A 21676-nucleotide genomic window follows, 5' to 3' on the forward strand; every position below is an offset into this window, starting at 1 on the left:
TCCTCCTTGAACCACACTATGTTCCCAGGCACACCCTCTCTAGGGCTGGCTCTGTGATGGTGTCTCAAGTACCCCATACTCCAGGACACCATTTATTCCCTATCCGCGGGAGCGTGGGCAGGGAAGTCTTTTGTGATCACCCCCCGGTGGGAACCTTTGAGAGCATAAATAGTTCTCCCTGTCCATGCTCTTGTGGGAAGAATAGCTGCCGCTCAGCAGGAGCAGAAAGAAACGTTGCTCTTGCCAGGTGGGAGCAATGCCAGCTCCAGCCCCATGTGGGATGGGCGCTGGAAGGGGAGCTGGCAGAGCTGCGGGAGCCATGTGGTTTTTGCCACAGCCCACAATGTAGGAAATGCTGTGGGGGTACCGAGTGAGCACCCTACTTTGAAAAGAACAAAACAGAATATGTACCCAATTCCTGCGCAGCCCATGTGACCTCTTACAGGTAGCTGGCGGGCCCTTGGAGCTTGGTGTTCAGACCCCATCAAAATGTAATCCTGTGGTGTGCACCGGGTGGGCACAGGGTCACCTCACTTTGTATTTAGAAAAAAGCCAAACCATGTTGCCAGTTCATGTGTGTCCCAAGGGGCTGCTTGCAGGGAGCGGACAAGACCCCTGGGGCGACCCCTGCCCACCCCTAACAAACATTAATCTGTCTATGTCCAAAAAAAGGGGATTATAAATGAGCAGCAGGAGCCGCTCATTTATTATTCACTGCTCTGCCATAGAGTGCCCATTAATGCCTTGTGATGGGTTTTTATTTATATTGTATAATCTTGGGGCACCACCAAGCAATTTTGTCATGTTCTGAAGGGCTGAACAAAATGCAGCTACCCCCCAGTAACCTTTAGAAAACAGAACAATAAGTGTCCTGGGTCATTAAATCCATGTCCTCAGGAGAACTAACCTTATCTTTTTTTAAGGCAAAAACAACCAGTTTTTCCCTCATTATGGGATTTGTAGCCCGGTATTGATTGATTCCAGTGGCACAGTGACCACGGGACCCACAATTGGGAGTACCTGCCGCACTTAGGGCATCAACTGCTACAACAACAAGTTGATTAATGGAATGCTTAATTAAAATCTCAGCCACTGGCATTCACTCAGGGCTGAATACCAATTCATTGATTTTTGACCGCCATGCCACCTCAGTATGGACCCAGCCATATGCAAATCAATTTTTACCCTGCTCCTCATGGGAACAGTCTTGCCTTGACTGCAAGGCTGGGTCCTCCTTGAACCGGACCACAAACAAAGTAGGACTGTTCGTCCTATATTGTATTCTGCTGCTGTGAGCTAAAAAGCTGTTTTTTGTGAATGCATAGCAGCACAACAGTTGCTCAATTTTAGTACAACTCACCTTAGCATTCATTTTAAATGATTTAGGGGCAGATGTATCAACATCCAGATTTGCGAATCTCAGATAGCGATTTTTTAGAAATCGCTATTTGAGATTGGCAAATTTGTATGTATGTGGAAAATCGCATTTTTTTCGATTTCTTAAAATTCCTTAATTGCGAATCGCAATTAAGGAATAATTTCACATTCATTTCTATGGACCAGGAGGCCCATCGGAATGAATGTGAAGTTATTCTCAATTTGCGATTCGCAATTTGAGAATTGCAAATTGAGAATAATTTCAAGGGTGCAAGGATGTCATAAGGACACCCTGATTTGATGAAGCTACGCTTGTATCTCTGCTCAAACCCAACAGAGATGGCGAGCGCATGGGATCCTACCGTCCATTAGCCCTCCCCAATACGGACTATAAAATTCTCGCTTCCACGCTTGCCCGACGACTAGCCCCTATGGTACCCACGCTGGTACATCACGACCAGAACGGGTTTGTACCGACGCGCCACACGTCCCACAACATCCGCCGTCTCTTCCGCATACAAGAATACGCCACAAGTCGGTGGCCACGCGCCGGGTGCCTAGTGTTGGACCTGGAGAAAGCGTTTGACTCGGTAGAATGGCCTTACCTGCGAGCGGTCATGGACAAATTTGAACTGGGGGACGACTATGAGACCATGGTTGGCCTCCTATAACGCAGATCCACGGTCCGCGTCCGCACTGGCGAGTTGCTCTCTGACCCAATACGTGTACAGAGGGGCACCAGACAGGGCTGCCCCCTGTCGCCCTTACTGTTCGCTTTAGCTGTGGAACCCCTGGCTGCGACGCTCAGGTCCCGAGGGACGGAGTGGGGTATACCGATGGCGGATGGCCTACATGCGGTGTCATTATATGCGGATGATCTCCTCCTTTATATCAAAGACCTGAGTGATGTTTCGGCGTCACTAACTGACATTTTTTGCACCTTTGAGGAAATGTCGGGCTTGAAAGTAAATTGGGCCAAATCAGGGGCTTACTCCTTTGACCCGAATGTTCCCGAGAGTTAGATACGCATCGGTGGCGAGAGACTACAGTGGTATCCCACGACATTCAGATATCTCGGGATTCACATTTACCGTGACCCTGCAGATGTATTGGAGGTGATGAAGCAAAGCTTCGCATCGCGACTTGCTTTAGTCATGAACCTCTCTTATGTATAATCAATTAATAATTTGTACGTCTTACTAATGTTTATTTTTATATTCGACCGAAAATAGATGAAGCTTGCACATGTGTATTTCTAATACAAATTAATTGAGTCTTTAAAATGGCCGCCGTTTTGAAATAGCGTCTGCGCATGCGTCGGTCACACTCATGTGGCCTGACGTATTTGCAGGTTTGGAGGGAAAAAATGCGCATGCGTAATACATAGCTTTGGTAATAACGTGATACTGCTCGTGCAGTCGCTCTTGTGCCAGTGTATATGTTGCTAACTCGTAAACTGCATAGTATTTACTTATAATGATAAGTTCAAAGTACAAAACAAATGATGTGTTTTCATATCGTCACTTCTATGTTTTAATTTGTTTTCGCTTACTTTTCATGTATCCTCAACTCGGAGGGGTGCTGGGCTGGGGAATCCATCTTGGAGGGTGCTTGTGCGCAAACTCGCCAGGAGCCATGATGGCATTGAACAGAGGCCAAAGAAGGTTGATACCAGAGCCACCCTGGGAAGCTGTACCTTCGCCCAGCAGCATCATGATATTGTTCTATTATGTTGCTAAATTGTATTCTTTCACTGTATTCTGCGCGATTTTCTCATGGGAACCCCAATCCCGCTAGGCGGTACCCAGAGATGTAAATAAGGCCTCCAAATAGTCTGTTCTGATTGGTGTGTTACCCAAATCCTACCTTAGGACCAATCCAAATTGAGGGATTCTGACACTTTGCAACATTGGGGGGTGGTACACCGTCCCAAAACAGTATATCTACCCTGGGTTCACCTAGGGAAATTGTCCGACTTGTCTGGTTTAGCTGACCTGTCACTGACCCATCACACTCAATAGGTGACTGAAGATACAGAGAGCTGCGGAGCACTCTGTCCGAAATTGACCATAGACTAAGGTTTTACTAAACCTTAAAGTGCTGGCGGAGCACTTTGCTGGGAGTTCGCTGACCCAATCGGGGTCTTGATCGATAGCTGCAGAGAGGGTGGAGCGCAGGCGTTGCTTCCGAACTGCGGGTGCTGGTCCAGTCCTGAGGGGTTCTTGTCCTGATTCCTAATCTGAGGGTTTCCTGTCCTGTCCTGGGTGTCCATTCTGCACCTGCTGTCCATTGAGGGGTATCCTTCCTTGAGGGTTTCCTGTCCTTAACTGACCCGTGGCCAGGGTTTGGTTTCCACACCAGTCTAGGTAAGTATTGCTCTGAATCTCTAAATCTTGCACCTTTCTGAATTTCTGTCTTTTGCTTTAATAAAGACACCTTTGCATATGTTAATTTTCCATGCTTTTTCGCATCCATTGAAATCATAAAGTCATTTGCATTTATTTCATAAAGAGTTCCTATGTTACCCTACCTGTTAGAAATTATATTTTGCATTGCAGTTTGTCATTTCCTGATATGGTCTAGAACCTCCTTACTTAGACTGACTAAAGAACTTTTGCCTTAAACATAGCGTGTTTCTCTTCATAGGCTCTCTTATAGCATTTGTTTCCTTAAATGAATGTCCATTCAAAAACGTTCTTCTAAACATTGCATAGCATATTTCAGTTACATCTCATATTTGCATTTCAATGATTACCCTGACTTTATTTCTCTATAGTTATGTACTTTTCATTCTCTTGATTATTGATTGTCTTATTCTTGTAAATCTAATGATCTCTGAGAACGAACTTTAGATAAACACTTTAAAACTTCCAGTTGTCCGTGGTCATTTTACAGATAAATTGAATGTTATTGGTTGGGTTTGTATTTTGCTGCCTTTCCTTTTACAGCTAGCTCCCTGATCCATTGTGGTCATAGGTACCCGTGTCGGTGGATGGTAAGTCGGGTACGCTGAAGAGTAACAGTAGGGAATTCACACAAATTGGTAGTAGAGCGTGAAGTCACCTGCTCAATGTATATGGTGAATTGAAATATATGGGCCCGAAGCCGGAAGCGGCGAAATTATTGGTCGGGTGACCTCGCGCGCTCTATCAGTTTTTCTGGTAGCAGAGGATGGTTAGGGACTAGTTAAAGGATAGGTAGGACTAGTTAGGCTAGTCAAGTCGGTAGCTGCTAGTATATTGATGCTGCTATAAGAGCGGCCGTTCCGAGGGACCTGATCATTCTCTTGAAATGTGTTGCTTTTGAAATTTATGAATTGTTTTAAAATTGTTATTCTTGTTCTTATATTGTTATATGTATTAATCCATGCGTTTGTAAACCGTCTCATTAAGTGTTGTCAGAAATCCCCGGGGAATTGAACAGGCAAGTGGTGAATAGAATCCATTGCCTTGAGGTCGCAGGCTCAAGGAAAGTTAGGTGCAGGTTAGGCAGACCGGGAAGCACTAACTAGGGCTTTTTCTGAATACATGTGTGAATAAATGTTAGTAACGAGGTTCATTGGCAAAATTCCCATAGTGGCGTAACCTAATAAGGATCGGGTGCGGGGGCGCGGGATCAGAGGAACGCTCGGGTTTCAACACGGGAGCGTGTGAACAGTAGTAGCTCGGGCGAGCTTCAAAAGCAGCAAAGCGTAACTCAATCTACTGGCGATCCCGTTAAAAGGTATACGGGTCGCTGAATCTTTGCTGGGTAGCAGGGGTTCACTCGGTGAAAGGTAGCGGGAAAAGGTGGTGCCATAAAGCTTACCGGGTCAGTCTCATCAGCAGGACCGGTAGAAGCGGTCTGTGAAGGTGAAACTCCGTGAAGTGAATGCGGAGTTTAGGAGGAGGGTGTAAAAACAAAAAACGGACTAGGTGAAATGTGGATAGGTCGAATCACAAGAAAACGGGGGTGGCCATCTTGGAAGGGAAATTGGAAAGTGAGCTTCCTGCCTCAATAAAGTGGCATAAATTTAAGAGAATAACAATATCAAACGCAAACAGCAAGACAATGTTACAGTGCATCAAAAGGTGCCCGAGGGCGGCATTACAAATAGCAACTTAACTCAGTCCGGTCATTAAGACCAAAAGGTTTCTGTGATTGTAGCCTGTACATCCAGGCTGTTTCTCTCTGCAGCAGCGCCTTGTTGTTGTCTCTGCCTTCTTTTTGTTGAACAATCTCAAGAACCAGATATTTAAGTTGAGATATATTGTGGTTCGCTTCATTAAAATGAAGCGCAATGTTAGATTTGGAGTTCTTGGTCCTGATATTGGACTTGTGCGGCAAAACATATGTGGGAAAGACAAGTAGGAAAATCAAAACAAGATTGAACGAGCACAAGTCCAATATCAGGACCAAGAACTCCAAATCTAACATTGCGCTTCATTTTAATGAAGCGAACCACAATATATCTCAACTTAAATATCTGGTTCTTGAGATTGTTCAACAAAAAGAAGGCAGAGACAACAACAAGGCGCTGCTGCAGAGAGAAACAGCCTGGATGTACAGGCTACAATCACAGAAACCTTTTGGTCTTAATGACCGGACTGAGTTAAGTTGCTATTTGTAATGCCGCCCTCGGGCACCTTTTGATGCACTGTAACATTGTCTTGCTGTTTGCGTTTGATATTGTTATTCTCTTAAATTTATGCCACTTTATTGAGGCAGGAAGCTCACTTTCCAATTTCCCTTCCAAGATGGCCACCCCCGTTTTCTTGTGATTCGACCTATCCACATTTCACCTAGTCCGTTTTTTGTTTTTACACCCTCCTCCTAAACTCCGCATTCACTTCACGGAGTTTCACCTTCACAGGCCGCTTCTACCGGTCCTGCTGATGAGACTGACCCGGTAAGCTTTATGGCACCACCTTTTCCCGCTACCTTTCACCGAGTGAACCCCTGCTACCCAGCAAAGATTCAGCGACCCGTATACCTTTTAACGGGATCGCCAGTAGATTGAGTTACGCTTTGCTGCTTTTGAAGCTCGCCGGAGCTACTACTGTTCACACGCTCCCGTGTTGAAACCCGAGCGTTCCTCTGATCCCGCGCCCCCGCACCCGATCCATGACACTGCGTTTTATTTAGCCCGCATGGCTCATTTGGTTTATCATGTCCACATTTCTCGGCTTTCACGCTCCCTTATTTCTCTTCGTTTATGCTCCCTAAGCCACCCTTTATTTAATTTCTGTAACCTGCCTTCCTTGCGTCACTGACCTTTTGATGTATGTTGAATAATTGTCATATTAACCCTGACACATTGAAATGTATCGCATGTTTTTGCATTCTTTGACTTTCAACGATATTGATGTGGCTATATATCCTCTTTGTTTTAGAGCTCCTTGAGAAAGGACACCATTGTCCGAAATGCATCGGAGCTATGTACAGTTTCAGACGTTATGAACTGATGGTCTGCTAACTCATATGAATATAATATGATTCACTGCATATGACAAACCTGGATTAAAAACCTACCTGAAACATTCAACTTTGGAACTTTATTAATCAAAATTGTTTGGAAACCACTGTGTTGTCTCACCACACACAGCTCCACATAAGTGTGCCCACCACAGGGATGCGCCTACACCCTTGTAGCGCACTCAACCCTTCAACCATTTAGGACGTACCTTGAACAGTTACGCCGCCTGTAGGAGCACCTTCACCTTGATACTCTGTTCACCTTTCCTAAAAAACTTTGATAAACACGCGGTGCGCCACGCCCATTCCATTTGGTAACCTAATAAGGGTCACATCGGAAAAGTAGCAGGTTCATCGGAGCTTGAGTGAAAGCAAAGGGGTCCGCTGGGAAACCTTAGACTCTGATATATCCCGGAAAAGTGGATGGGTCTAAGGGAGTAACAGGTTCACTGATGCTAGAGTGAAGGGTAGGCGGAAGAGAATCTACCCGCAGCGCGTGAAAAGTAAATGGAAGTAGTTTACTTGCAGTAAAACAACTCTGTCCTGTCTAGACACTTGAGCACTGTGGCGAATGTGTATTCGTTGTTAAATAACCAAGCACTGAGCACTTTAGAAAGAAAGAAAGTTTCCGTTACCTTGTGAAGGGAGGGAGTCAGCAGCGAAGCGTCTCTGACGTCACTCTGTGCCGCGCTGGGATTGGTAGAAACAGCGGGCGGGTAGCGGAGCTGGAATTGTGAAGGAGGGGTGAGCACCGAAGCGTGAGAACTGCCTCGCGAAAAGGCCGCGCACCCATTGGTCGAAAATACTTGAACGCGTGCACCCATTGGTCGCACGGAATTGCAAGACGCATTCTGATTGGAGATCACTTTGTAAACAAAGTTAAGCGTAGAAATCGTATGTGGCACTCGTATTGTACAGAGACTAGACCCGATCCAAGAAACCAAGGGTTTGAAAGGGATCAGTGGAAAGCCAATAGATACGATATTATGTACGGAACTAAGAGAAAAATGTCACTTGTAAATAAGGTGAAGAATTACTTCAAAAAGGACAACCCGATTAAAACCAGAGAGGGCGTTATTGTTCCACCACCCAATACTCCCGCCTCTTTCATGATGTTCGACCGAGGGTATAATACCTGTGTGTGGTTGGAAAATTGGGTAAAGTACACAAAAGATGACGGGATATTGGCCTTTCCGTTAGACGGTACTTTCAATGGTAGGATTTTGTTTAATTTGAGAACCCGAATGAATGAATTACATCCCAGACCGAGACTAACGCAGTATGAGGCATTAGAGGAATGGGAGATTGAGGCTTTCGAAAGAGAAAAACCCCGAATGGACAAAGGTCTGACCAAATGGTACCCAAAGCTGAAACAAGAAACCAGGGATAAAAAGATGAAACAGTGGAGACAGAGCATGATTGTTGAGGGTCTGTTTCCCATGATGCCAGCAGGTAACCTTTCTGCGGGAGAGAAAAGGACAGAAAAGAGTAAACATTGGGGGCCCCTTGGGGAGTCAGACGATGAATTGTTAGATGACATCTTTACGAGAAGTCCGCCCCCTTATAATGAGGGAGCCCGACCTTTCAGTGCAGGAGAGAATCCCCGACGTCCCTCTATTAAGGAGGAGGACAGATCCCTAAGTAGGGGAGGAGGTTGTCAGATACCGCCCTATTTTGAGAATCCCGGACCCGCGGAGGTAAGGGATATATATCCTAGAGTGCCCGCGAGCCAGGAGGAAAAATATTCCCGTGAGAGAGTCTTTTTCCCCAGACCTCTTTATGAGAACGAAGAAAAACCATCAAGTTCAGGAATGCCCTTTTTACAGCCTCCATATGAGGAAGAGCGTAGGTCATTCGGCACCGGAACTTTGTTCCCAAAACCAAACTATGGTGGGGGACCAGGTGAAACGCATCCTACTGCCCCGAGCTTTACCCCTCACCTAACTCCACAGATATTACATGACAGAACATTAGGAAGGGTACTGGATGAAAGGGAGCAAGAGGCTCTAGCTAAACAGAGAACAGAAATAATTCAGAAAAATCTCCCAGTTAAATACCAGTCCTGAGGCTTTGACTATCCCGGTAACGATTGGACCAGTGGTTCCGTTATATGGGAATAATCGGGGAAGTCCAAACCCTCCAGTTATTTCCCCAATCGTGGCGCCACCAAGACAGGAACCCATAATAATAGATGATCAGTCCAGTGAGTGCGAGTCTGAAGTTGTGTTCTTGGACCTGCCAAACAAACAGACCGGAAAGGGAATGCAGAAGAGGCATAATCCTTTTAATACGAAAGAAATTAAATTGGAGTCAACGTCAGGTACTAGGAGTGTCTCTCTGGTAACTCCGGAAGAAATTGAAAATTGGAGTCGCAAATTAGAGAAACAGACTCCGCAGACGAAACCTTTAGACCTCTACAAACTGAGGATAGAAATAGAGGAATTAATGGCAGGAAATGTGGGATTAGACAGATTAAATACCTACTCTGAAGAAGAGTTGCTGTTTATGTGTAAAAGCCTTACCAGAAGTACCAGAGTGCTCCACGAAAAGCTGACAGACACCGCAGCTAGTATGGGGGTAGATATTTCGAAATCCAAGCCCTTGCAAAAACCCTACAGAGCCGATTTCTCAGACAAAGATATAGAGAACCTGAATGTGTCAGGGGAAAAGCTGCGGATTAAAGAGTTGTTAGCAGTGCTGCAAAAATGGGGAGATGTGGAAAAATGGAAAAACAGGTGGGCTCGAAAGAAAGATGAGGCTCGATCCAGACAAGCGACCCCTGAGTTCGCGTTGAGAGAAGTAGACAAACCTGAGAAGTTATGCCCCATGCGGGAAGTACCAGGTGGGAGGTATGTGCACGTTCCATGGTCCAGACAGGATATTGTGTCCTTTACTAACGATTTCCCGAAATTGCGTGAAAAGCCAGTTGACTGGTACAGGCAGGTGGAAAGGTTCGTAAAGGTACAAAAATGCCTGTGGAAAGACCTGGATGGGTTTTTCGACATTGTGGTCCCGGTAGATCTGTGGACCGAGTGTAAAATTGCCATAGCCTGGCCCAGTGAGGAGTACCCGAGGGACTCTAACACAGGGGAACCATCTGTAGAAGTGATGAAAAAATATGAACAGGTAATTCAGCATTTGAAAATAAAGGTGCCCGCAAAGGAAACTGATTGGACCAAAATAGATAGAACAACACAGGAGAGAGACGAGACCGTGCACTCCTATTATGAAAGGTTGTTGCAGGTGTTCAAAACATACAGTGGAATAGATAACATCGAGATGAAGGATATGACACATTTTATTTACAGGTTTGTAAATGGTTTAAGACCCGAAATTTGTCAGTGGATAAAAGATAACAAAATTTGTTGGCAATCAAAAAAGATAGACGAGGTCCTACGGTATGCAAAATACTGTGAGGACGAGATGGCAGAAAAGAAAAAGGCTCTCAAGGAGAAGGTTATGTGGGCTCAAGTGAAGCTCGCAGAACAGCAGGAAAAACAGTTGAGTGAGATGGCCAAAAACACTCAGAACAAAGGTCCTGGGGGTGGGGGAGGAGGTAAGCCCCGGCCCAAAATGAGCAGGGAAGAGGCTATGAAGAAATTCCCCTGCCATCAGTGCGGAGAAATTGGACACTGGCGAAACGAGTGTCCTTATTTGCCAGATGATAACCCCAAAACACCTGATTTAACTTCACAGACGCAGAAAGAAAGACCAAGAAAGACTCAACCACAGGTAAAAACGATTCAGTTGCCCCGAGCACCAAAGCAAGTGTATAAGGGAAAATCTACGGAGGGTGATGAGATAGAAGTCTGGGAAGGCAATGAGAACAGAAATGCAGCAACTTCGCAGTATTTGTTAAAAGATACCTTCCTTTGTGATGACCAGTACTGACGGGGCCTGAGAGGGGAGGAGGAGGAGTGCGTACTTGGCGCCTCCTTGCCGGTAGACCAGTCCGGACCATACATTGAAGGAAAGGTTGACGGAAATGATGTCACCTTTCTGTTGGACACTGGCGCTACCCGTTCTACTGTGAGAACAGTGGACGTTCCAAACCTACCCCTCTCGGGAGAAGCCATCCAAGTAGTGGGTGTATCTAATCAATTGATTAGTACTCCTGTTACCGAGCCCATGGAGATCTCAATTGGAAACTTTAAAGAAATGCATAGATTTGTTGTTTGTGACACCAGTCCAGTAAACTTACTGGGACGTGATTTGCTGTGCAAAATGAACTGTACCATCTTTTGCACACCAAAGGGTGTTGAAATTCAGACCCCAGATGAAGATGGCATTTATAAATTGATGCTAATCAGACCTGACTCAGAAATTAAATGAATGACTATGCAGGATTTGCCCAAAGAACTTCAAGAAGCAGTAAAGCCAGAGGTATGGGACTTTACGGGGAAAGATGTAGGGTTAATGAAAAACGTGGACCCCATACAGATAGCAATAAAGGACAATGCAGTATACCCCAATACTAAACCCTACAGAATGAATGCAGAAGTGAGAGCAGGTGTTACCCTGGAAATACAGAAATTGCTAGAAGGAAACATCATACAGGAAGTAATGAGTAGCCCATGTAACTCACCGATTATGGGCATCAAGAAGCCTAGTGGCAAGTACAGAGTAGTGCAGGACCTAAGAAAGGTAAACAAGATAGTGGTTCCCTGCTGCCCTATTGTCCCGAACCCAGCAGTGATTCTGTACCAGATTCCATGGGATGCTGAGTGGTTCACTGTGATAGACTTATGTAATGCATTCTTTTCCATTCCCTTGCATCCAGACAGCAAATTTCTTTTCTCATTTGCCTTCAATGGTCACGTGTATGTCTGGAACAGGGTCCCCCAGGGGTACACAGAGAGCCCCTCTATCTTTAATCAGATCTTGAAAAAATGTTTGGAAACTTTGGTCCTGCCTGGAAACTCTGTCCTAGTGCAATACATTGACGACCTCTTGGTGGCGTCCAAAAGTCATAGGGATTGTGTGATTGACACCATTGCCCTACTGAATCACCTGAGTGAGAAGGGACATAAGTGGCCCCTGAAAAATTACAGTTCTGTGCAAAATCCGTGAAGTATCTGGGGCACCAGATAGAGAAAGGCGTCAGGAAAGTAACGTCAGAAAGAGTAAGGATAATTCAAAAAATGCAGTTACCCCGTACTCAGAAAGAAATCAGAATGTTCCTGGGAGTGATAGGCTACTGCAGGCAATGGATTCTGGGATTTGCAGTCCTAGCTAGGCCCTTGATAAAAATGACCAAGAGAGGAACACCGGATATTGTACAATGGGATGATGAAAGCTTAACAGCCTTCACAAAACTACGGGATTGTCTGCGTTGGGAATGCCAGACTATACCAAAGAATTTGCCCTGTTCTGTGACACTCGCGATAATTGTGCATTGTCAGTCCTAACACAAGAACATGGCACCACCAGAAGGCCTGTGGCATATTTCTCTGCCACCCTGGATCCAGTGGCTGCTGATTACCAGGATGTCTGAAAGCAGTAGCTGCTACCTGCACAAGTTTAGAGCAGAGTGAGTCCATTGTCATGGGACATCCTGTAACTGTGTATGTTCCACATGGAGTGGTAATTTTACTGACCAGAACGAAAACTCAGTATCTCACCCCTAGTCGGCTGACTAAATACGAGAGGATTCTTGTGGGTGCTGCAAATGTAAAAATTGTCAGGTGCAGTATTCTGAACCCCGCCACTTTGCTCCCCGACCCAATGGATATGGAAGATGGGGAGGACGATGAGCATAACTGCATTGATTTAACAGAATTCAGCACAAAGCCACGCCCAGACATTAAAGAAACACCTTTGGCTATACATGACAAGGAATTGTTTGTGGATGGTTCATGCCTAAGACATGAACAAGGAGGCCTGAGTGCTGCCTATGCGGTAGTCTCCTTAACAAAAATTGAAGAAGCAGGTTATCTATTTGAAGTAAAGTCTGCACAAGTAGCCGAATTGATAGCTATGATAAAAGCTTGCAAAATTGGGAAAAACCTACGCCTAACAGTGTATACTGACAGTCAGTACTGTTATGGAGTTGTGCATGACTTTGGCCAATTGTGGCTACAGAGGGAGTTCCTGACTTCATCAGGTACCCCTATTCGAAATGGAAAAGTTGTTCAAGACCTTTTAGAGGCAATCCAGTTACCAAAGGAACTGGCAGTGGTAAAGTGCGTCGCTCATAAGAAGGGCATTGACACTGTATCATTGGGAAATGATTTCGCTGATCGAGTGGCCCAATGGTGCGCCAGAGATCGATATATCATAAATCCAAAACGAGGGGGGTCCGGAACCAGCTGCCAACTTCGAGTGTTTGAAGAAGTGCCCACATGGGATGAAGTGAGAGAATGGCAGCAGGCGGCACCCTGGCAAGAGAGAGAGAAGTGGAAGGAAGACGGGTGTAGACCAAGACGTGAGGATGGTGTCATCTTGGGCCCAACTGGTATGCCTATGTTACCTAGACACTTACTTGGCACAATGGCGAGATTGATACATGAAGGATCACACATTGGTAGGGACGCCATGATTCTAGTGTTCCAACAGACTTGGTACAGTAAAAAGTTCAGGAAAGTAGCAGAGTCCCTCTGCCAGAGGTGCCTGTCATGTCAAAGAATGAACGCAGGCAAGAGAACAATGGTGGAACTGGGGAAAATAGGGAGGTCAGGTGGTCCCTTTGTGAGAATACAGATTGACTTCATCACCATGCCACGTTGTGAAGGGAAGCGATATGTCCTTGTCATGGTCTGCCTATTTTCAAAGTGGGTGGAGGCTTTCCCTACTCCCCAAAATGATGCACTGACAGTAGCTAAGTGTTTACTGAAAGAACTGATACCCAGGTTCGGGGTTCCAGTCACTATTGAATCAGATAGAGGCCGACATTTTCAGAATGAGGTAATCGACGAACTCTGTAAGGCCTTTGGAATCACACAAAAACTCCACTGTGCATATCGTCCAGAGGCTTCTGGAATAGTGGAACAAATAAATGGAACTATCAAAAACAGACTAGCAAAACTGAGTGATGCATCTGGCATGACCTGGGTGAAGGCCCTGCCCTTGGTCCTGATGGGACTCCGAAGTGTTCCTGACCGCAAGACAGGCCTAAGTCCCCATGAGATCCTAATGGGAAGAGTGATGAGACAAGCATGGGTACCAGGAAGCAAACTGTTGAGTATTACTGATGATTTGGTGCTTGAATACTGCAAGAGATTAGGTGACCAAGTGCGTTCTATCTCTCGCCAGATCGGAGAAGACGCCATCCTCAATCCAACGACTCCTCTCCACAAACTGGTCCCGGGGGACTGGGTCAAGATAAAGAAGCATACTCGGAAGAGCTGCCTGGAACCAAGGTGGGGAGAGAAGCGTCAGGTGATCCTTGTAACGACCACAGCAGTAAAGTGTGCAGGGGTACCACATTGGATACACGCCAGCAACACCCAGAAGGTATTACCAGACGAGGAGCCTGAAGAAGAAGGGCGTCCAGCAGAGGACTCTGCAGGAGCCAGACCAGAAGTAGCCGACGACGTACAGCCCAGTACCAGTCGAGCTGTGGGATCAACAGACGGTGGTCCAGGAGTAGTTGACAACGAACTACCAAGAGTCCAGCCTGCTGAAGGGGTCCCAGAAGTTGAGCCAGAAGTAGCTGAAGACGAGCTGCCGAGCATATGGCCAGAGGAATGAATACCATTGATTGATCTCACCGAAGACCCCATCAGAACAAGTGAGCGACTTCGGGAAGGAAGAGAGTGGACTAGAGAGGAAAAGCAAGGCACAGGCGAAGACCCTCAGGATCTTGAGATTCACGTCAAAACTGAGGAAGGAGAAGGTCAGACAGGGACAGAACAAGTGATCGATACTCCTCCACTGACTCCTGATGTCGAGAAGGGACAGACTAGACATAGAATAATAGTTAGAGCGGAAGAAAATCAAGAGATCGAAGTGCTCGAACAGGATCAGATAGGAATAGAAGAACGTGTTCAGGAAACAGAAACAGAGACATTTGAAAGGCAAAAACAAAACTGTCCTGAACAAGGCCAGATTAGTAACCAGGCAGAAGAAATTGATGCTAGCCCTGGAACTAGTCAGATAGAAGAGGGAGAAACTGAAGCAGAATTGCCACAACCTAATGAAAACAAGAGGGCAAGAGAAGAAAACGAAGTCCAAGTCCCAACTAGAAGACTTAAGAAAAGAAAGCACATTGAGCCTGGCTTCGTAAAGAAATTGAGGCTAAGGATAAAAACGGTGGAAGAAAAACGTGCAGAAGAAAGGAGAAGTGCTCGCATAGCTGAGCAACAAGAAGGAACCTCCAAAAGAAGGAGTGATCGAATAAAAAGACAAAACAAAAAGTACAAGTCTCCTGAATGGACGCTCGTTTTGGAAGAATTTGAAGATCTTGATATAACTGACGAAAGCGACGGAGAACCCGTCCCTGAGTACTCTGCTGAAGAAGAAGACGAGCCACCGTGAATTTGCACAAAGTAAGCTACTTGTGTAAAGACACAAAGAGGGGTCGAGAAACTTCTTCTGAGCCAAAATGTCTGATTCAAGCGTGAATGGTAGACCTAGTCGCAGCTGTTGCAAAACATGCTGCCAGGTATGTGTATGTAGTATAGTTATATTGATATTAGTTTGGATAGGACTAACAGTTTTCATTCCCTTTGCGGTGAGCAAAAATACTAATATTTACCCTACTGAAATTGTAAATACTGACAGTGAGGAGCTGACAACACAGAGTGTAGTAAGACATGAGAGAGCACTGAAGCAAACAAAACGAGACCTAGAAGCATCAGATGAGGGAGGACTACATTATCATGAAGTTAAGAATAAGACACATTTAAATGTTTTCGCAAACTTGTTAATACACTATGTAGAGACTATGGAAATTGAAGATTGCTATGTCTGCATGAAGCTACCTACCTCTGTAGCTGAAGGCGTGACATACCATCACCTGCCCCTGACGTATGGAATATCCTGTAGCATTTTAGCAAGTTTATTTTACAAAAGAGGACCGTTACAGTACTATTACTCTAACAATGACGTGATCTTTTCCGAACTTCCTATACGTGGGAACTTGAATCCTGTACATACCAAAAGTGACGTTACTCGCTATATGGGCGAATACTTTCTGACTATAGGTAATATCGACATAGGTGACGCACACAGAGATAACTTGACTTGTTCTTTGCGTGAGCAGGAAAAGATGTTCCTGAACATGGCAGAGAAAAGGAGAATAAAAATACAAAGAAGGGCAGATGACGAGGGACAGAAAACGCCAAAATGGGCTAAGAACATGGAAGGCACCTCAAATGGTGGGGCGGGTCCTGCTCTGTTGCTGGATTTTGAAAGGAAAGGAAAGCTATGTCTTCACCGCGAGAAGACTAGCTACTATAATAACATTTTCATTGGTTCCAGTGAATGTGAACATAATTACAAGGTAATTGGAGGATGGGGTTTCAAAAATGGGTCAGAGCCTGTGTTTCCTGGAATTTATTATATTTGTGGGGACAAGGCTTATTTCAAATTGCCGGATCACTGGTATGGAAGTTGCTACTTTGGCATTGTCTTCCCGAAAATATACCATGTGAACAAAGTTGCTGGAAGCAGTGAAAATACTAATGGCTTAGTGCGTAGTAAAAGAGAAAGCGTAGGTGAAATAATGGGTAGTATTTTCAGTGCACTGATACCTGGAGTGGGAGTGGTTCTGAACACTCACAGAATTTGCAAATTATCCACTATAGTGGATGTGTTGTCTACTGACACAGCTCATGGATTTCTGCTGGTCAATACCGAAATGGTTGCGATCAGATCAATGGTTTTGCAGAACAGACTTGCGCTTGACACCTTATTAGCAAAAGAGGGCAGAGTCTGCCGGATGTTGAACATTGTTGCACTTATATTCCGGACAAAAGTGTGCAGCTCAAAAGATATGTGAAAAACATTACTAATTTGGAAAAAGAACTCAAACCACTCGAGGTTGACAGTGCCTGGAAGAGACTGGTAGATGGTCTCTCAAATGTAGGTCATTGGCTTGCTAGCTTAGGTAAAAGCTTATTGTTCAAGATACTGATGCCAATTGGAATTATAGGTCTTATCCTATTTTTCATCTTTGTCTGTTGCAAATGCCGTAAGCACACCAGAAAGCATCAAGTGAATGCCAGAGGAGTGAAACGAAGTGTGGATGAGCTTGAATTGGAGGAAATGAATAATCAGATCTATAAAAGGGTGAAGAATTCTCACCCTACCAAAAATGAGAGAGAAAAATTGAATCGCTTGCTGGAAGAGATAGAGTTGTATAAAGTGTGAGAAGTTGGCATCTGATTCCATTATTTTTGTGATGATAGTAAATATCATCAAAGAGGGGATTGATGAAGCAAAGCTTCGCATCGCGACTTGCTTTAGTCATGAACCTCTCTTATGTATAATCAATTAATAATTTGTACGTCTTACTAATGTTTATTTTTATATTCGACCGAAAATAGATGAAGCTTGCACATGTGTATTTCTAATACAAATTAATTGAGTCTTTAAAATGGCCGCCGTTTTGAAATAGCGTCTGCGCATGCGTCGGTCACACTCACGTGGCCTGACGTATTTGCAGGTTTGGAGGGAAAAAATGCGCTTGCGTAATACATAGCTTTGGTAATAACGTGATACTGCTCGTGCAGTCGCTCTTGTGCCAGTGTATATGTTGCTAACTCGTAAACTGCATAGTATTTACTTATAATGATAAGTTCAAAGTACAAAACAAATGATGTGTTTTCATATCGTCACTTCTATGTTTTAATTTGTTTTCGCTTACTTTTCATGTATCCTCAACTCGGAGGGGTGCTGGGCTGGGGAATCCATCTTGGAGGGTGCTTGTGCGCAAACTCGCCAGGAGCCATGATGGCATTGAACAGAGGCCAAAGAAGGTTGATACCAGAGCCACCCTGGGAAGCTGTACCTTCGCCCAGCAGCATCATGATATTGTTCTATTATGTTGCTAAATTGTATTCTTTCACTGTATTCTGCGCGATTTTCTCATGGGAACCCCAATCCCGCTAGGCGGTACCCAGAGATGTAAATAAGGCCTCCAAATAGTCTGTTCTGATTGGTGTGTTACCCAAATCCTACCTTAGGACCAATCCAAATTGAGGGATTCTGACACTTTGCAACATTGGGGGGTGGTACACCGTCCCAAAACAGTATATCTACCCTGGGTTCACCTAGGGAAATTGTCCGACTTGTCTGGTTTAGCTGACCTGTCACTGACCCAACGCACTCAATAGGTGACTGAAGATACAGAGAGCTGCGGAGCACTCTGTCCGAAATTGACCATAGACTAAGGTTTTACTAAACCTTAAAGTGCTGGCGGAGCACTTTGCTGGGAGTTCGCTGACCCAATCGGGGTCTTGATCGATAGCTGCAGAGAGGGTGGAGCGCAGGCGTTGCTTCCGAACTGCGGGTGCTGGTCCAGTCCTGAGGGGTTCCTGTCCTGATTCCTAATCTGAGGGTTTCCTGTCCTGTCCTGGGTGTCCATTCTGCACCTGCTGTCCATTGAGGGGTATCCTTCCTTGAGGGTTTCCTGTCCTTAACTGACCCGTGGCCAGGGTTTGGTTTCCACACCAGTCTAGGTAATTATTGCTCTGAATCTCTAAATCTTGCACCTTTCTGAATTTCTGTCTTTTGCTTTAATAAAGACACCTTTGCATATGTTAATTTTCCATGCTTTTTCGCATCCATTGAAATCATAAAGTCATTTGCATTTATTTCATAAAGAGTTCCTATGTTACCCTACCTGTTAGAAATTATATTTTGCATTGCAGTTTGTCATTTCCTGATATGGTCTAGAACCTCCTTACTTAGACTGACTAAAGAACTTTTGCCTTAAACATAGCGTGTTTCTCTTCATAGGCTCTCTTATAGCATTTGTTTCCTTAAATGAATGTCCATTCAAAAACGTTCTTCTAAACATTGCATAGCATATTTCAGTTACATCTCATATTTGCATTTCAATGATTACCCTGACTTTATTTCTCTATAGTTATGTACTTTTCATTCTCTTGATTATTGATTGTCTTATTCTTGTAAATCTAATGATCTCTGAGAACGAACTTTAGATAAACACTTTAAAACTTCCAGTTGTCCGTGGTCATTTTACAGATAAATTGAATGTTATTGGTTGGGTTTGTATTTTGCTGCCTTTCCTTTTACAGCTAGCTCCCTGATCCATTGTGGTCATAGGTACCCGTGTCGGTGGATGGTAAGTCGGGTACGCTGAAGAGTAACAGTAGGGAATTCACACAAATTGGTAGTAGAGCGTGAAGTCACCTGCTCAATGTATATGGTGAATTGAAATATATGGGCCCGAAGCCGGAAGCGGCGAAATTATTGGTCGGGTGACCTCGCGCGCTCTATCAGAGGGAAACCTTGGGCGAGCGATCGCATCCATTAGATCACAAATAGGGTTCTGGAAAACGTTACCACTGAACGTTCCCAGCCGCGTAGCCCTAGCAAAAATGATAGTACTGCCACGGCTCCTGTATTACTTTGCCAATATTCCATCCTATGTCCCTAACCGAGTGTTTCGCGACCTTGAGGTCCTACTGCGCGACCTGATCTGGAACAAGGGTCGGCCGCGCATTGCGCTGGTGAAACTCTATATGCCTACCGAGGCGGGGGGATTGGCTGTTCCCAACATGGAGCTATATTATCTGGCGGCACAAATGCAATGGGTGTCAGGATGGCTAGGTGGTAAGAACCTGGGGGACACCGCCACGGACACCGCTGTCTGGTCACAGTTGCAGATTCAGGTCCTGTTTCACCCGCTGACCCAGGCTCCCCGCCCTTCACAACTGTACCTTGCGGTGGCGCGCAGATGTTTCCTCTGCTGCCTGCGCCTCACCCGGGTGTCAAAGGCCACGAATGACCAATTCTTGTCTCTATGTCGACTTGCACAGGAACAGAAGATGCTAGCTTTCTAACTCCCTCTCTCCAATCAGTCGGAGTCAGAATGAAATCATAACTCCAAGCAATCAGAAAAAGGGAAGGGGAAAAGTGGAGAAAATAACCATAAGAAAAGAAATGCACAGAAGAAACTGGTCCAGACCCCTCGATACTCCAGCAAATCTTCTACTTGCTTTTAGTAAGCCTACCAAAGAGTCCTGTGAATACTAAACACATACAGAAATAATAAGTCCTAATATCAATACCCTGCTCTACCTTTCTTTTGGTGTTTACTTTTACATACCCATGGGACTGTGTTGACCTGTCGCTCTTCCTCCTCCTGAGAGGTTCTCTTTTATCTGGGCTGCCTACTTGTGTTTTATTCTCACTGAAACAAATAAATTCAATTTAGTACTTCATCTCTTGTTACTCTCTTGGTGCAGGAAAGGATTTGGGTTTATTTAACCTACCACTCTATGCAGCTCCGTGTCTTTTATTCTTTCTCTTGTATTTAGCAACTTGTCTGTGTGAACCTCTTCTGCAAAAACAGTAGATTAGTTAATTCCCTATTATCTCTCACTATTATTCTTTTATCTCTTTTTCTCTTTTGACCTACCAGTGCTGTTAGTTGTTTTCTTCTTAATTGGATTCTGTTTTACTTGTCTTTTTCCGTTTAGGAATGCTGCCTTCCTGCTTGAGTGATGACGTCTCACTAACTTTTCAGGTAAGCGCTATTACCTCTACTAATGTGTAACTATCCGAACTAAAGGCTAAACCTTAACTATTAACGTTTCTCTTTGAATATTTATGCTCGTTCCTTGCTGCTGTTGTTTTGAAACATGAGCTCTAATTATCACTACAGATTTTCTTTTTATTGTTAACAGGCACAGTCTTGCAAATATTTCGCTACCCAAACAAAACTGAACTGTCCAATTGAAGCTTTCACTTAGCTCCTTTGTAGACGCTGCTCTTCTCGACTCAAATGCTTCTTGGGCTGTTCCTGCGATGTCGGAAGGCTTGTCTGTGTCGGAGCCTCTCTAAGCGCGTTTCTGTCAGCTGTGTCATTTCTTCAATTAAACTGGCAACGTAACTACCGAGGAACCAACTTTGCTGTGTCTCTTCTTATTCTTTCTTCCTACGGAACACTCTGTGCACTAAACAAACGTCTATTTAAACGTTTTAAAACTCTAACGGAATTCTCACTACCAACTCCGGCTGAATACTCGGTGAAGTGCGCAGCTCTGATAGAGCACGCGCCTCACCTGAACTCCGCTCTGGAATGTCCAAAGAAACTAGACTGGTAACTCCCCTGCTCCATCCGCCATCTTGGAATTCCGTGAATTCCATGCTCTGGACCAGGAAGGGGTCAAACTCCAGCTCTGTTTCCTCGTCTTGAGAACCCCTGCTGACCTTTTGCTAGGGAGGATCCTGACACCGGGAGACAATACCATATGCCCGATACTCCCTTTGCTAGGCACCCCGACTACAGCGTGACTCTAACGGCCGTGAGACTTGACAGCTGGACCACTGCGGGAGTGGAAACACTAGGGGACCTGTACTCTGATGGCTCCCTCCTACCCTTTGCCAATCTCGCAGAAGACACATCTCTTCCAGCTGGGCAGTTCCTTTTACACGCGTCCCTCACCCACACACTATCTGCTGCCTGGGGCGACATATCTGACGAACTGCCCACACACCATCTTATACAATACCTCCATGTTATGAGCAATGGCACGCACATAATCCACTGGCTGGCACAAGCTCTTCTTCTCCATACTCATCCCGCCACTGCGCAGCTGAGGGAAAAATGGGCGACGGACAGGGGGAGGGATTGGACGGATAAAGAATGGGTGATGGTCCTGGCTGGCCCAGTTAACATCCCACGCAAGCCTCGCTTCAAAATCATACAGCT

At 45.1% G+C, this 21676-nt stretch overlaps 1 long non-coding RNA gene across 1 annotated transcript in view; it reads left to right on the top strand.

Moving 5' to 3' along the window:
- The window catches only part of LOC144771670 (uncharacterized), a 68343-nt gene extending 47601 nt beyond the window's left edge, over window positions 1-20742 (top strand). Inside the window, exons 2-3 of the long non-coding RNA XR_013599421.1 lie at window positions 20442-20488; window positions 20649-20742. This is a non-coding gene — a long non-coding RNA (uncharacterized LOC144771670). The remainder of the gene's footprint in view (window positions 1-20441; window positions 20489-20648) is intronic.
- The last annotated feature ends 934 nt before the right edge of the window (window positions 20743-21676 follow it).

Source organism: Lissotriton helveticus, chromosome 8 (assembly GCF_964261635.1).
Source record: "Lissotriton helveticus chromosome 8, aLisHel1.1, whole genome shotgun sequence".
In the NCBI taxonomy this organism is placed as follows: domain Eukaryota; kingdom Metazoa; phylum Chordata; class Amphibia; order Caudata; family Salamandridae; genus Lissotriton; species Lissotriton helveticus.